Raw genomic sequence first — 13,090 nt, 5'->3', positions numbered from 1 at the left:
AACTGCGAATCTCAGTAGTACAACTTCCCTGGGGATGCTCGACAAGCAAGTACAGCCTAGCAGAATACACAAGCAGATATTTACAGTCTATACAGTTATAGGCAGAAATAGACAAGGGAAAAGGGAATACAGAAACACAACAGCCCTCCCAGAAACCTGAGTCCCCAGGAGGGGCTCTCAACTGCCCCTTCACCTTCCCCCTACCCCTCTCAACCTTACCCCAGTCCCAAGGAAGAATGGAGGTTCAGCCAGGAGGTTAGGAAGCAAAGTGGATTAATTAGAGAGACAGCAGAGAGGCTAGAGAGAGAGATGCAGCTCAGTCAGTTCCCCAGAAGAAGTGTGACTCCCTAATCTATGCTTGGATTCTTGTTCTTATACCTCTCAGCAAGCCTATGAGTGAAGTAGACATCATCCTGTTTCCCTTTCCCAGCCTGTGATCTAATCCTTCTCACCAAACCATTCTAGCTAGCTTTAAACTAGCAGACCACTGAAATATGTCCTGCCTCATTCATTTCTGGAGACAGATTTTAAATGTCTGAAGGACATTCAGTTCTTCCAATCCACTATTTTGTAGGAATGGGGGGAAACTTGCTCTTGATTCAGATGTCTCCTCTCTAATTTCTCTCTGCCCCTCACCCTGTTTAGTTTTTTTTGGCTTCTCTGTCACTGATGTTCAGCCATGCCTGCTAGCTTGGACTACAAGTGTTATCTAGCCTGGATCTTTTTCCTGTAGGAATAGAAACCAACCAAAATGTGTCACAGGCTAATTTGACAGAGAGCTCATCAGCTTCGGGTCACTGATATTACAGGAACTGCAGGAAGGAGTGATGCCAGGAAGGGAAGCCATGCAGAAATAGCTGCTGTGTTTGTGACACAGTCTACATTTCCTCTGCCTTGAAAATGAGAAGGCAACTTTTTTATGGCAAGTAAAAAAGCAAATCTCCACTCAGAGGATGAAACTCCTTGTTAATGACACGTTATATGTACTTGTGATTAATTGTCAACAAGGCTGTGGAGCTTTAAAAGTGGCTAGAGAAATAGAGAGAAGAAAATGTCTTGGAACCTGATAGAGTATCACAGCATCACAGGATCACCAAGGTTGGAAGAGACCTCATAGATCATCAAGTCCAACCCTTTACCACAGAGCTCAAGGCTAGACCATGGCACCAAGTGCCACATCCAACCCTGCCTTGAATAGCTCCAGGGACGGCGACTCCACCACCTCCCCGGGCAGCCCATTCCAGTGTCCAATGACTCTCTCAGTGAAGAACTTTCTCCTCACCTCAAGCCTAAATTTCCCCTGGTGCAGCCTGAGGCTGTGTCCTCTTGTTCTGGTGCTGGCCACCTGAGAGAAGAGAGCAACCTCCTCCTGGCCACAACCACCCCTCAGGTAGTTGTAGACAGCAATAAGGTCACCCCTGAGCCTCCTCTTCTCCAGGTTAACAGAGGTCAGTGAGTGAGGGCTGTATAGTGGGAATTCCTGCTTCATACAGCAACTGTGTTGTTAGGGCATAGTAAAGGTAGAATGAATGCAATGAAGGTTTCTTTATAAGAGTGTGCATCAATACACGTGCAGTATGGCTGACATCTGTAAGTGGCATTATTTCTTCTGTAACACTGTGTCTGGAAATCTTGATCATGAAGCATCACCACACAAAGTTGCTCCTGGAGAAGGCAGTTGAAGGAGAAGCCTGAGGCAGGAAATCAGACTGTGCTCACTACTGAAATCCTCACTGCTTTAAAGTTGCTGGGGACATTTGCAGTCATGGACTGCCTCAGGCTGTGTATGAAACCTTTTAGAGCTATCTGGAGGTTTCACTCGTCTGTGCCTGCAGTGACAGCTACATAAACACACAGACAGGAACTTAGGAGTTTAAACTACTGTCTTAATCTAAGCATAACTTCATTTCCATTGTAAAACTCTGAGGAATGCCCTGTTTTAATTCAATTTGAGATGATCTAATCCTGTCTGCAGCGTCCAGCTGAGGTGTAAGTGCTGGCCCCTCACTTCATGTGCCTTGCACAGATCTAGGCCCCGTTTATGTTGTGTTAAAACACCATTTAACGTTTGAGGGTTGGTGCATCTGGCAGGGTAGACAGAGCTAGCAGACCCAGAGGTATCCCAAATCATGTACCACATTGGTCAGAAGTTCTTTCTTTATTCAAATACACTTTCAAACCCTCTGCTTTTGACACTGAAAGAAATGCTCTATGAGATATTGATTGCCTTTTGTGTCACTATGCTGTTTCCATTGCTGCTATAGTAAAAAACAGATGCTCTGTAGTTCAGCTTAGTCATCATTGATACATTCAATACAAGACATGCAGGTAAGGTGTTCCAAAACTGCTTAAGAGAGTTGTGAGTCAAGTTCTATTGATGGACAGGCAAGCTGGGTGAATTATTTCTGGGTGCTTACAAAAAGCCCACTTCATGGATATGAGAAAACTGATTTATGTTCATAAAACTCCAGTCTTTGCAGACACAATGTAGAGCATTTTAATGGAGTCTACTTAGAACCTAAAATCAATGTTTCATTTCTCCTAAAGAGAGCCTTTGCTTTCTGAAAGACACTAAGAGTAGTACCTGGACTAAAGAACTAAGAGATTCTGCCTGATAAAGTCACATATTCCCTTATCCACCAGAATCATGACGTGGTGCTGCTCCTTTGCTTTTCTTTGCACTTTGCACAGGACTTTCTTTCAATATGAATAAGTCAATGCATGATTTCCAGCCCATAATTAAGTACCTGTTTTAAACTTAAAGGTACACAATCTTCTGCATGAATTTACATACAGGTTCTTGTATTAACAGTGGAAGTGTAAATAGAACTCCTTCAAGGCCCTATAGGTGAGTTTGCTTCTATAGGTGAGTTTGCTTCTCCAATCTCCTGCGGTCCATCAGAACAAGTGCAGTCATCTTCTGCAGAGGGGAGGTAACTACATGCTTTGCACTCATGTGCAGAGGTGCATATAGGTGTAGTTAAAATGAGGGATTGTGCTAGTCTGAAGCTAGCTAGAAGGTTTTGGTGAGAAGGATTAGATCACAGGCTGTGAAAGGAAAACAAGGTGATGTCTACTTCACTCATAGGCTTGCTGAGATGTATAAGAACAAGAATGCAAATATAGATAAGGGAGTCTCTCTTCGCCTGAGCTCTGAGCTGCATTTCTCTCTAACCTCACCCTCTGTCTGTCTGATTAATCCACTTTGCTTCCTAACCTCCTTGGCCAACCCTCCATTCTTCCTTGGGGCACAAGACAACGTCTGGGGTGAGATAGAGGGGTGGGAGAAGGTGAAAGGGTGGTTGGGAGCCCCTCCTGGGGACTCAGGTTTCTGGGAGGGCTGTTGTGTTTCTGTATTACCTTTCCCCTTGTCTATTTCTGTCTATAACTGTATAGACTGTAAATATCTGCTTGTATGTTGAGCTAAGCTGTAAATAATAAGCTTCATTAAATTTCCAGAGCTGGCTAAGTCTAGTCTGGGTGATTCTCAAAGTGTGTGTGGGGAGTAACACTCAAAGCATCACAGGGATAGTAAAGAAAATGTGATGGATGCTTTGACTAGTGTTGTGCACTGAAATACATGGAGGTATTTATACAACACCTTGTGGATGATGTATCCTCTCTGTTTGCCAGCTGCGTACAGAGAACACACTCCCTCTTTTTTACTACTTTGACTTTGCTAGGCATAGTAAATCTGTCGTAGATTCTTCCACCTCTTTACTAGTGTTCTTTACTTACCAGATATGTTTATCTTGAAGTTATGATTGTGTCTAGTTTTGAAATGTCTCTTCTCAGACTGCTATCAACACATATGTGGTATGTGAGGCTGAGAGAGAAGATGAACAAGCATTCGGGATCCACAGCAATTCATAAAGTCTTGATCAAGATCTAAGAGATTAGAATCATTCATTATATGATCCTGAGGCAAATTCACATTAAGATTACAATAACTCAGACAACAAACAAACAAACAAAAGATTTTTCACACAGGATTTCCTTTTTTTCACTTCTCTTCCAAAAATTATTTGTATGGAATAAATGAAAAAACAAAAAAAGGAAAGAAGTGTAATGTTTTCTGAACCCAGTGTAGCATTTTGTTGCTTTTGCAGTTTCTTATGTTAAACCCCACACTTTTAATTCCCACAATGGCAATGGAATGCAGGCATTTAACATCCTTCTTCTTTTGTCAGCAGATAAATCTCCTTATCATACATATATATATATATATAGAGAGAGAGTTCTTCAAAAGGGTTAATATAGGCTTATTGAACATCAGTTAACATTGCAATGGCTTTCAAAAGATCTTGTATCTTCATTTCCATTCCCTTCAGGCTCTACAGAGACACAGACATTTCATTTCAAGCTGAGATTTCTATTTTCAGAAAGGCAGTAAGTTTCATTACCAGTTAAGCCAGGTTGTCTGTAATTCTTCCTGAGCTGAATGGAACAGAAAGAATGAAATACTCTCATTTGTTACTTTCTTTCCTTGTGCCTTGCTTAAAATGGCACTGGTTTGCTTTATTTAACTTGGCTCTAGCTTGCACTCAGTGTAGTTGCAATGGGAAGACCAACAGACCACTGCCTGCTTCAGAGTAAAAGCAACATTCATTCACCCATTGCATTCTTTAGCAGAAGTGTCTTGCTAAATCCCATAGCTAAATAATTGTAAGTCAGATCTCAAAGAATCAAGAGGTTGGTGGAAAACACAACTGAATTTAAAAAGAAGGGGTTTTGTTTCCCTCAGTTTCAAAGGATCTTTGGTTTACATACAGATCATGTACTTCAAACCCTTCTCAGTGGCTCCATGAGCTTTGCAAGCCCTTTTAAAGCAGTAAAATCAATCTGAAACTATTCAATATTCACTTGATGTCAGGAATATAAAATGCTTGCTAAGTTTTCAGGATGTGACTTTTTTTTCTTTCAAAAAAAAAAAAAGATACCACTCTAATAATTATGTGCAAGTTTATGACCTGCATATTTATTCCTCAGATTCAATAAAGATAATGCTGTGAACATTAGGGAGTTTGATGTGTTCATTAAGAAATATTGTAGAGTGCTGTGGCAGTTTAAAGTTGCCTTCTGTCAACAGTTACAAGCATTTCTACTTCTCCTGGTATTAAAATAGTGACTAAAGAGGAACCTGGTTTTTATACACTTCACTATCTTCAGTGATGTCACATCAGCCTTCCTCCAAGAGCAATTAAAGATGACACATTGCTATTAGGAGTTTTTATATACTTGTGGGATGGTTTGGGTGTTACCCACCCCCCCACACACTTTGGATATCACCCAGACTACACCCAGCCAGCTCTGGAAATTGAATGAAGCTTATTATTTACAGCTGGCACAACATACAAGCAGATATTTAGAGTATATACAGTTATAGACAGAAATAGACAAGGGAAAAGGGAATACAGAAACACAACAGCCCTCCCAGAAACCTGAGTCCCCAGGAGGGACTCCCAACCACCCTTCCATCTTCTCCCACCCCTCTCAACCTTACCCCAGTCCCAAGGAAGAATGGAGGTTCAGCCAGGGGCTTAGGAAGCAAAGTGGATTAAACAGAGAAATGGCAGAGAGGCTAGAGAGAGAACTGCAGCTCAGAGCTCCCAAGCAGAAGAAATGCCTTATCTCTGTTTGGATTCTTGTTCTTGTATATATCAGCAAGCCTATGAGTGAGGTAGGCATCACCCTTGTTTTCCTTTCCCAGCCTGTAATCTAATCTTTCTCACCAAAATATTCTAGCTAGCTTCAAACTAGCACAGCTTGTACTTGGTGAAAGACTTCTTACTGGGATAGAAAAGGTCTATTTTAATCACCATGGTCATACCTGCTTCACACTTTCCTATACAAATATAATAATCACTTAGAATTGCAAGTTTCATTCCCATCTCATCATCATAAAATTATCCTGAGGCAGCTGGCTTTGGGTAATAAGCTGAGTTACATTCAAACTTAAAAGCTATGCAGATAGTCCAGTTGTCAGCCTGAAAATTTTGAAGATCATCTCTATCAGTGCTTCTTGTGTCACTCTGAGGAGATTTCTGTATTTTACTGCCCTTTAGTTTCTCATGTAGAGAAACAAATAGTTATTCTTCTACCTCACAGTGCACAAAAGCAACCCAGGTTATCATCCTTGCTCATAATATGAGACCTGGTTTATGTGACAGTGGTAATATAGGTCTGAATGATTCTTCTGCTGTCCAGCAGAGAATAACTTCTGTGACTGTTCTGACTTTGAACAAAGTAGAAAAAAATATATGTTAACTTGTATAAATCAAACAGTTCTGACATCTACTAAAGGGAGATGTTTCTTCTCTAATACATATTTTAGTATTAAACATTCAAAACTTGATTTTTTTTCCTCTTACAATTCACACTTAGGGAGTATTCTACAGAATTAATGAAGCAGGGGATGATAAAAAGTCACTAAGTGAGTCACTGAGATGCATCTCCTTTAGCTTTAACATTTTTCAGTCAGGACCATAAATTTAAAGTCCTGAAACAGAAGAACATGTTTCATGAAGACAATAGTATTGGGCCAGATGCATTTTGTCTCTGATAATGACAATATTAGGTGCCTGAGAGGGATATATAGTGATATATATTTTTCAGGTGTATATATATATATATATATATATATATATATATATATATATATATATAATAGAATCATAGAATAAATATATATATATATTTGAGAATGTATTGACTATAGGTTGGACTGGATGATCTTGGAGGTCTCTTCCAACCTGGTTGATTCTATGATTCTATGATTCTGTGACTGATATTCTTGGATGTAGAGTTGATTATTAAATCTTCAGTAATCCCCAGTGCATTTCATCATTTTAACTAATCAAATGTGTCAAATCACCAAATGCCATTTATCTACCAATAAGAATCTCGTGATCTGTAAATGTTAGAAGGTCTTTACCCATCCTTCTCAGAGGAAATGTAGATAAAGGCTGTTCAGTTATGTAGGTGTGAGGTTTCCAGACTGTAAGGTACATGTGTGCTTCTATGTGGTCACCTGTCATTGTGGCTGGTGCATCAACAGCACTGCTGCATCTTCCTAAGCAGTTCTCTCAGGTCTGTGAAAATCATTTGGGTGTAGTTCTTTGTAGAATTTTCTGGCACCTGAAGAGTAGTTAGAGCTGGACTGTGTAACTGAGAAAGTACAGGTGTCTGTCTTCCAGTCTCCATCTGTCAGATGGGGGTCTGTCAGAAATAGGATGGGTTTTTGGTGGTGGTGGTGGTGGTTTAGGGTTGTTTTTTTTCTCATAGGCACAAACAAGTGACATTTCTAATCACTGTATTTCCTTCTTTATGGTTTAGTGAAGGCATAGAATCATAGAATCAGTCAGGGTTGGAAGGGACCACAAGGATCATCTAGTTCCAACCCCCCTGCCATGGCCAAGGACACCCTACCCTAGATCAGGCTGGTCAGAACCTCATCCAGCCTGGCCTTAAACACCTCCAGGGTCAACCACCTCCCTGGGCAAACCACTCCAGGGTCTCACCTGTTGCAAATTCTCTAGGGTTCCAAAATGTCTGTCCTTCTCCAGTATAGTGGTGACAGTAAGCTCTTATGCAGCACCTCTTGCAAAGAACTCCAAAGCCAGCCCGAGCACCTAGTTACACCTAGCCCATTTTAATATAAGCCCTAGTTATACTAAAAGCACAATGAAAAGAAACTTACATGGATGATACTCCTCTATTTTCTGATAAATAAAAGTTCAATATTTTAATGGGCATCTTTCCCCCACTGCTCCTGGCTGTGTAGTAACAGTATGTCTTTAGAATGGATGTATTTGACAACCAAAATTTCAAAGAAGTATTTCTAAATACAACTATGATTTATAAAATGAATAGCAGAAGAAAGTACACTAAGGAAAGGTAATGTATTCAGCACACACTCTGCTTCTTAGTGTTTCTTTCTAATGCACTTGTACTAATTTGCTGTTTATGGCAGGGAGGTTGGAACTAGAGGATCTTTGAGGTCCCTTCCACTCAAACTATTCTATGACTCTTACTCCTGCCAGAGACAAGATGCTACAGTAGGCAATTTGCTGTGTCCATTAAGAACACTTAAAAAACAGCATATGGGATAGTTAAGTGATCTTTCATCCTGCATTTCCTGTGGCTAACAGAAACTCAAGCATTCACCCTAAGTACTGTTTTTATACCTATTAAAGCTGCATTATTCTTCTGAATAAAATGTGAGTGGGCAAACGCCATTGGCTTGCATTATGTAATTTGCTGCAGAGTGGAACAGAAGTCAAATTGTGCCAGTGAATAACAGCCTAAAGATTTTGAGCAAATGTGGAACATTATTCTTCCTAATTCAAAGAAATTTGTGAGGCTTTTTGTTTCTGTAATGAAACTGCCATCAGGACAAACACATTAGAGGTAGAGAAAAAGAATTCATATGCAAAGAGCAGTAGCTGCCTGCATGCTATTAAGATAAGGAAACAGTATGTTTCCAGCTGAGTGACCATACTCCCTTGTGGTCCATTAAGCAAGTAGAACTTACAGCTCATTGCAGCCTACGTGTAATTCCAGCAGAAAAATAAAGCACTATGTCAAAACTGGGGAGCCACAGATGACCTTAGCCTAGCACAGAGTAAATTCAAGTGGGACTGACAGTAATAGAGAATATTGCCTTAGACCTCAAGAATGTTTAATCAAAGTGAGCTTGGGCTGACAGCGCGATTCATTAGTTACACTGTACAAGCGCTGTGCTGGACTGCATGGCAAATGTTATCAAGCTTTCAGAACAAGAGACAAATGGTCTGAGCTAAAATGACATATCTGAGTAGCTTCAACACATATGGGAATATGTGTTGAAGACCCAGGAATAAATGCTGGATTTGAAACTATACATGAGATTTAACACGGCCAAGTGCAGGGTTCTGCACTTTGGCCACAGCAACCCCAAGCAGTGCTACAGGCTGGGGACAGAGTGGATGGAGAGCAGCCAGGAGGAAAGGGACCTGGGGGTACTGGTGGATAGGAGGCTGAAGATGAGCCAGCAGTGTGCCCAGGTGGCCAAGAGAGCCAATGGCATCCTGGCCTGGATCAGGAACAGTGTGGCCAGTAGGATGAGGGAGGTTATTCTGCCCCTGTACTCAGCACTGGTCAGGCCACACCTTGAGTGCTGTGTCCAGTTCTGGGCTCCTCAATTCAAGAGAGATGTTGAGGTGCTGGAACATGTCCAGAGAAAGACAACAAGGCTGGTGAAAGGCCTGGAACACAAACCCTGCGAAGAGAGGCTGAGGGAGCTGGGGGTGTGCAGCCTGTAGAAGAGGAGGCTCAGGGGGGACCTCATTGCTGTCTACAACTGCCTGAAGGGAGGCTGTAGCCAGGTGGGGGTTGGTCTCTTCTGCCAGGCAACCAGCAACAGAACAAGGGGACACAGTCTCAAGTTGTGCCAGGGGAAGTCTAGGCTGGATGTTAGGAGGAAGTTGTTGGCAGAGAGAGTGATTGGCATTGGAATGGGCTGCCCAGGGAGGTGGTGGAGTCACCGTCCCTGGAGGTGTTCAAGCAAAGCCTGGACGAGGCACTTAGTGCCATGGTCTAGCTGACTGGCTAGGGCTGGGTGCTAGGTTGGACTGGATGATCTTGGAGGTCTCTTCCAACCTGCTTGATTCTATGATTCTATGTTTCTATGATTCTATGATTCTATGAGGTATCTGTGAAGTGCACAAAACTTAGTGAAAAAGCAATGCAGGAAACAAGTATTTTCTGTAATGACACTACTTACCCGAGGTAGCCTGCTGGTATTAACCTGTGTGCTGGGTTGCTCTTGGTGTTTGGGGGTTTTGTTTGGTGTTGGTTTTTGTCTGTTTGTTTGGGGTTTTTTGGGTTGGTTTTTTGTTTGTTTGGTTTTGGGGGGTTTTGTTTGTTTGTTTTGGGAGGTTGGTTTGTTTGTTTTGGGGTTTTTTGTTGTTGTTGTTGTTTTTAAATATAAGTTTTCTATGAATCACATAAAATCAGCTGGGAATCTGATTTTTCCTCCCTGTTTGAGGCAAGACTGGTCAGTTCTTCAAACCTTGTGTGGGGGAGAGAAAGCCAGGGGAGATTTAGGCTTGAGGTGAGGAGAAAGTTCTTCACTGAGGGAGTCATTGGACACTGGAATGGGCTGCCCGGAGAGGTGGTGGAGTCACCGTCCCTGGAGCTGTTCAAGGCAGGATTGGACGTGGCACTTGGTGCCATGGTCTGGCCTTGAGCTCTGTGGTAAAGGGTTGGACTTGATGATCTGTGAGGTCTCTTCCAACCCTGATGATACTGTGATACTGTGACTCAATATGAGTTAGCTTGCTTGACAATACAAAGTTTATTGAGAGCATCAAGCTCCAAGTTACAGAGCATAGACTTTTAGGTTAGTGCAACCCAGCTAGTGAGAACCCAGCATGCAGTGCAGTACATCTAGAGATTGGAATTTGCATATTCCTCCTATTTCCCTCCTAATCTGGACACAGTTCCGTGGACGTTGCTTATCAGAAGCCTCAAGGACAAATTCCTTTGAGCTTCTCCACATACCCTGCTGTGGCTTCACTGTGCTTCAGTACACTCAGGCCTCATGTCAAGGGCTTGATTGTACAAGCTTCTAGGGACTCATGTCCCCTCTCCTTCAGTCAGTTCCTAACACCTGTGGAAGAAGATGTTGCTTGTTCCTAAGCAATCTACTCCAGTACTTACCTGTCTTTCCCATTATAAGGCTTTTCCAGGTGCCTGAAGTACATTTCCATTGGTACAATTACAGTCCATACTACTTGTCTTACAGTTGGCATGAAAAAAGCTTATTCCCTTGGTTTTTATTTTTGGGGTTTGCTTTGTTGATGAAAAGCTCAACATGAGCCAGCAGTGTGCATGTGCAACCCAGACAGCGAGCACGTCCTGGGCTGCATCAAGAGAAACGTGGCAGCTTTTCAAGCTTGTCCTTGTGTTTCTCCAGTCTTCTGTTGACAAACCACATCACATCTTAATGTCCCACATGCATATGCACACATCTCTATCCATTCCTCATCTTTTTGGTGTGTACCAGTCACAGTTTCAAACATAGCCTTTGGGAGGGTGTATCAGTGCTGGATAGAGCAGTGTGATTGCTTCCTGTGATTGATTCACTTTAAGCAATTCAGGCTTTATCTTTCAGTATTTCAGTTGTGCTATTTATAATTGGCTTGTACACAATCAGGTTCTTATTTGCACTGATACTATATGCTGGTAATTGCTGTGTGCAAATGAAGTTTGATTCTATTTCCTGTCTAGAGTTAGGATTTTTTCTTTTATTTTCTGTATTTTTCTCAAAGTTTCTCTCATTCATAAAGGTGTTTTCATCCTCACCTTCTTCTGACAGTAAGAATGCAAACTCTTGTTACTTCTTGCCCATTTAATGCACAGTCTTTTGGTTTAAGATTATGAAACTCACAAAATGCTTCTAGAGGAATGTGATGGTTTGGGTGTTATCATAGAATCATAGAACCAAGCAGGTTGGACGAGACCTCCAAGATCATCCAGTCCAACCTATCACCCACTTTATCTGTCCCCCCCACTTTAGAAATCACCCAGACTAGACTCAGCCAGCTCTGGGAATTGAATGAAGCTTATATTTACAGCTTAGCTCAATATACAAGCAGATATTTACAGTATATACAGTTATAGACAGGAATAGACAAGGGAAAAGGGAATACAGAAACACAACAGCCCTCCCAGAAACCTGAGTTCCCAGGAGGGGCTCCCAACTGCCCTTCACCTTCCCCCTACCCCTCTCAACCTTACCCCAGTCCCAAGGAAGAATGGAGGTTCAGCCAGGGGGTTAGGAAGCAAAGTGGATTAGTGAAAGAGACAGCAGAGAGGCTAGAGAGAGAGAAAAAAATGCAGCTCCAAGCTCCCCAGCAGAAGAAGCAGTAGTGCCTTATCTATGCTTGGATTCTTGTTCTTATACCTCTCAGCAAGCCTATGAGTGAATTAGACATCACCCTTGTTTTTCTCTTCCACAGCCTGTGATCTAATTCTCACCAGAACCTTCTAGCTAGGCTCAAGCCAGCACAAGGAAGCATTACCTTTTGTTGTCTTGAAAGTTTTCCTGCCAGCTGCCCACTCGCTTTGTGGAAAGTTACCCATGAGTGTACTTCTGCAGGGAGCCCAGGGAATATCCTGTTGGATGGGGTCAGAAGTCTGTTCATTTCAAAATGCTTGTGTTCACCTAACTGCAGGATTTGTTGTCAAGTCACAGAAATGGAATTGCTTCAGCAGGATGTCTTTTTGGCAAACCCCTACTGACTATTACTTACCATTTTTGTGTCTTCTAGGTGATAAGTTGACTTCTTCAGGATTTCTACTTTAATATTTCTGTGAGAATTGAAGCCTTATTGATTTGAGTAGCTTTTAGGTGTATCTTATTGATTCATATCTCTGTCTCTCTTTTATTTTTTCTCTAGGAGTGAAACATGCCATGATGTTATGATTACTGTCTCCCATACAGCCAGTTTCTGAATGTTGCTCAGAACTGAAGAAACCACTCTCTTAAATTCCTGAATCTAAAGCTGTTCAGCCATGTCCTGCTTGCCTATTGTATAGATTCATCTCTCTTCTCTGAATTGAGAGGTAGAAACCTGCTACCAACATCAAAGCCTGTCTGTCAGATGATTGTTCTAACACTTTTTTCTTGTCAGGAATATCTTTACTATGTTTTGTTTTCAGATCATAAAAAGCCTTCCTGAGTTAATTTGTATTAAAGTTTCTCCAAAGAGAATTCCTATAAACAAATGCAATTTATTTTAATGTAGTTTTCTGAAGGGTATTTTAGTCTCTAAACATAGGGGAAATACCTCCAGGATTTATCCACAGTTTTAAATAACACACACATTAAAATTTCACACTGGATAGCTGATAAATGATCCTTTATTATCACACAGTATCACAGTATTATCAGGGTTGGAAGAGACCTCACAGATCATCAAGTCCAACCCTTTACCACAGAGCTCAAGGCTAGACCATGGCACCAAGTGCCACGTCCAGTCCTGCCTTGAACAGCTCCAGGGACGGCGACTCCACCACCTCCCCGGGCAGCCCATTCCAGTGTCCA

This window comes from Pogoniulus pusillus, chromosome 7 (genome assembly GCF_015220805.1).
Source record: "Pogoniulus pusillus isolate bPogPus1 chromosome 7, bPogPus1.pri, whole genome shotgun sequence".
Classification (NCBI taxonomy): Eukaryota; Metazoa; Chordata; class Aves; order Piciformes; family Lybiidae; genus Pogoniulus; species Pogoniulus pusillus.
This window is presented reverse-complemented; position numbering follows the sequence as displayed.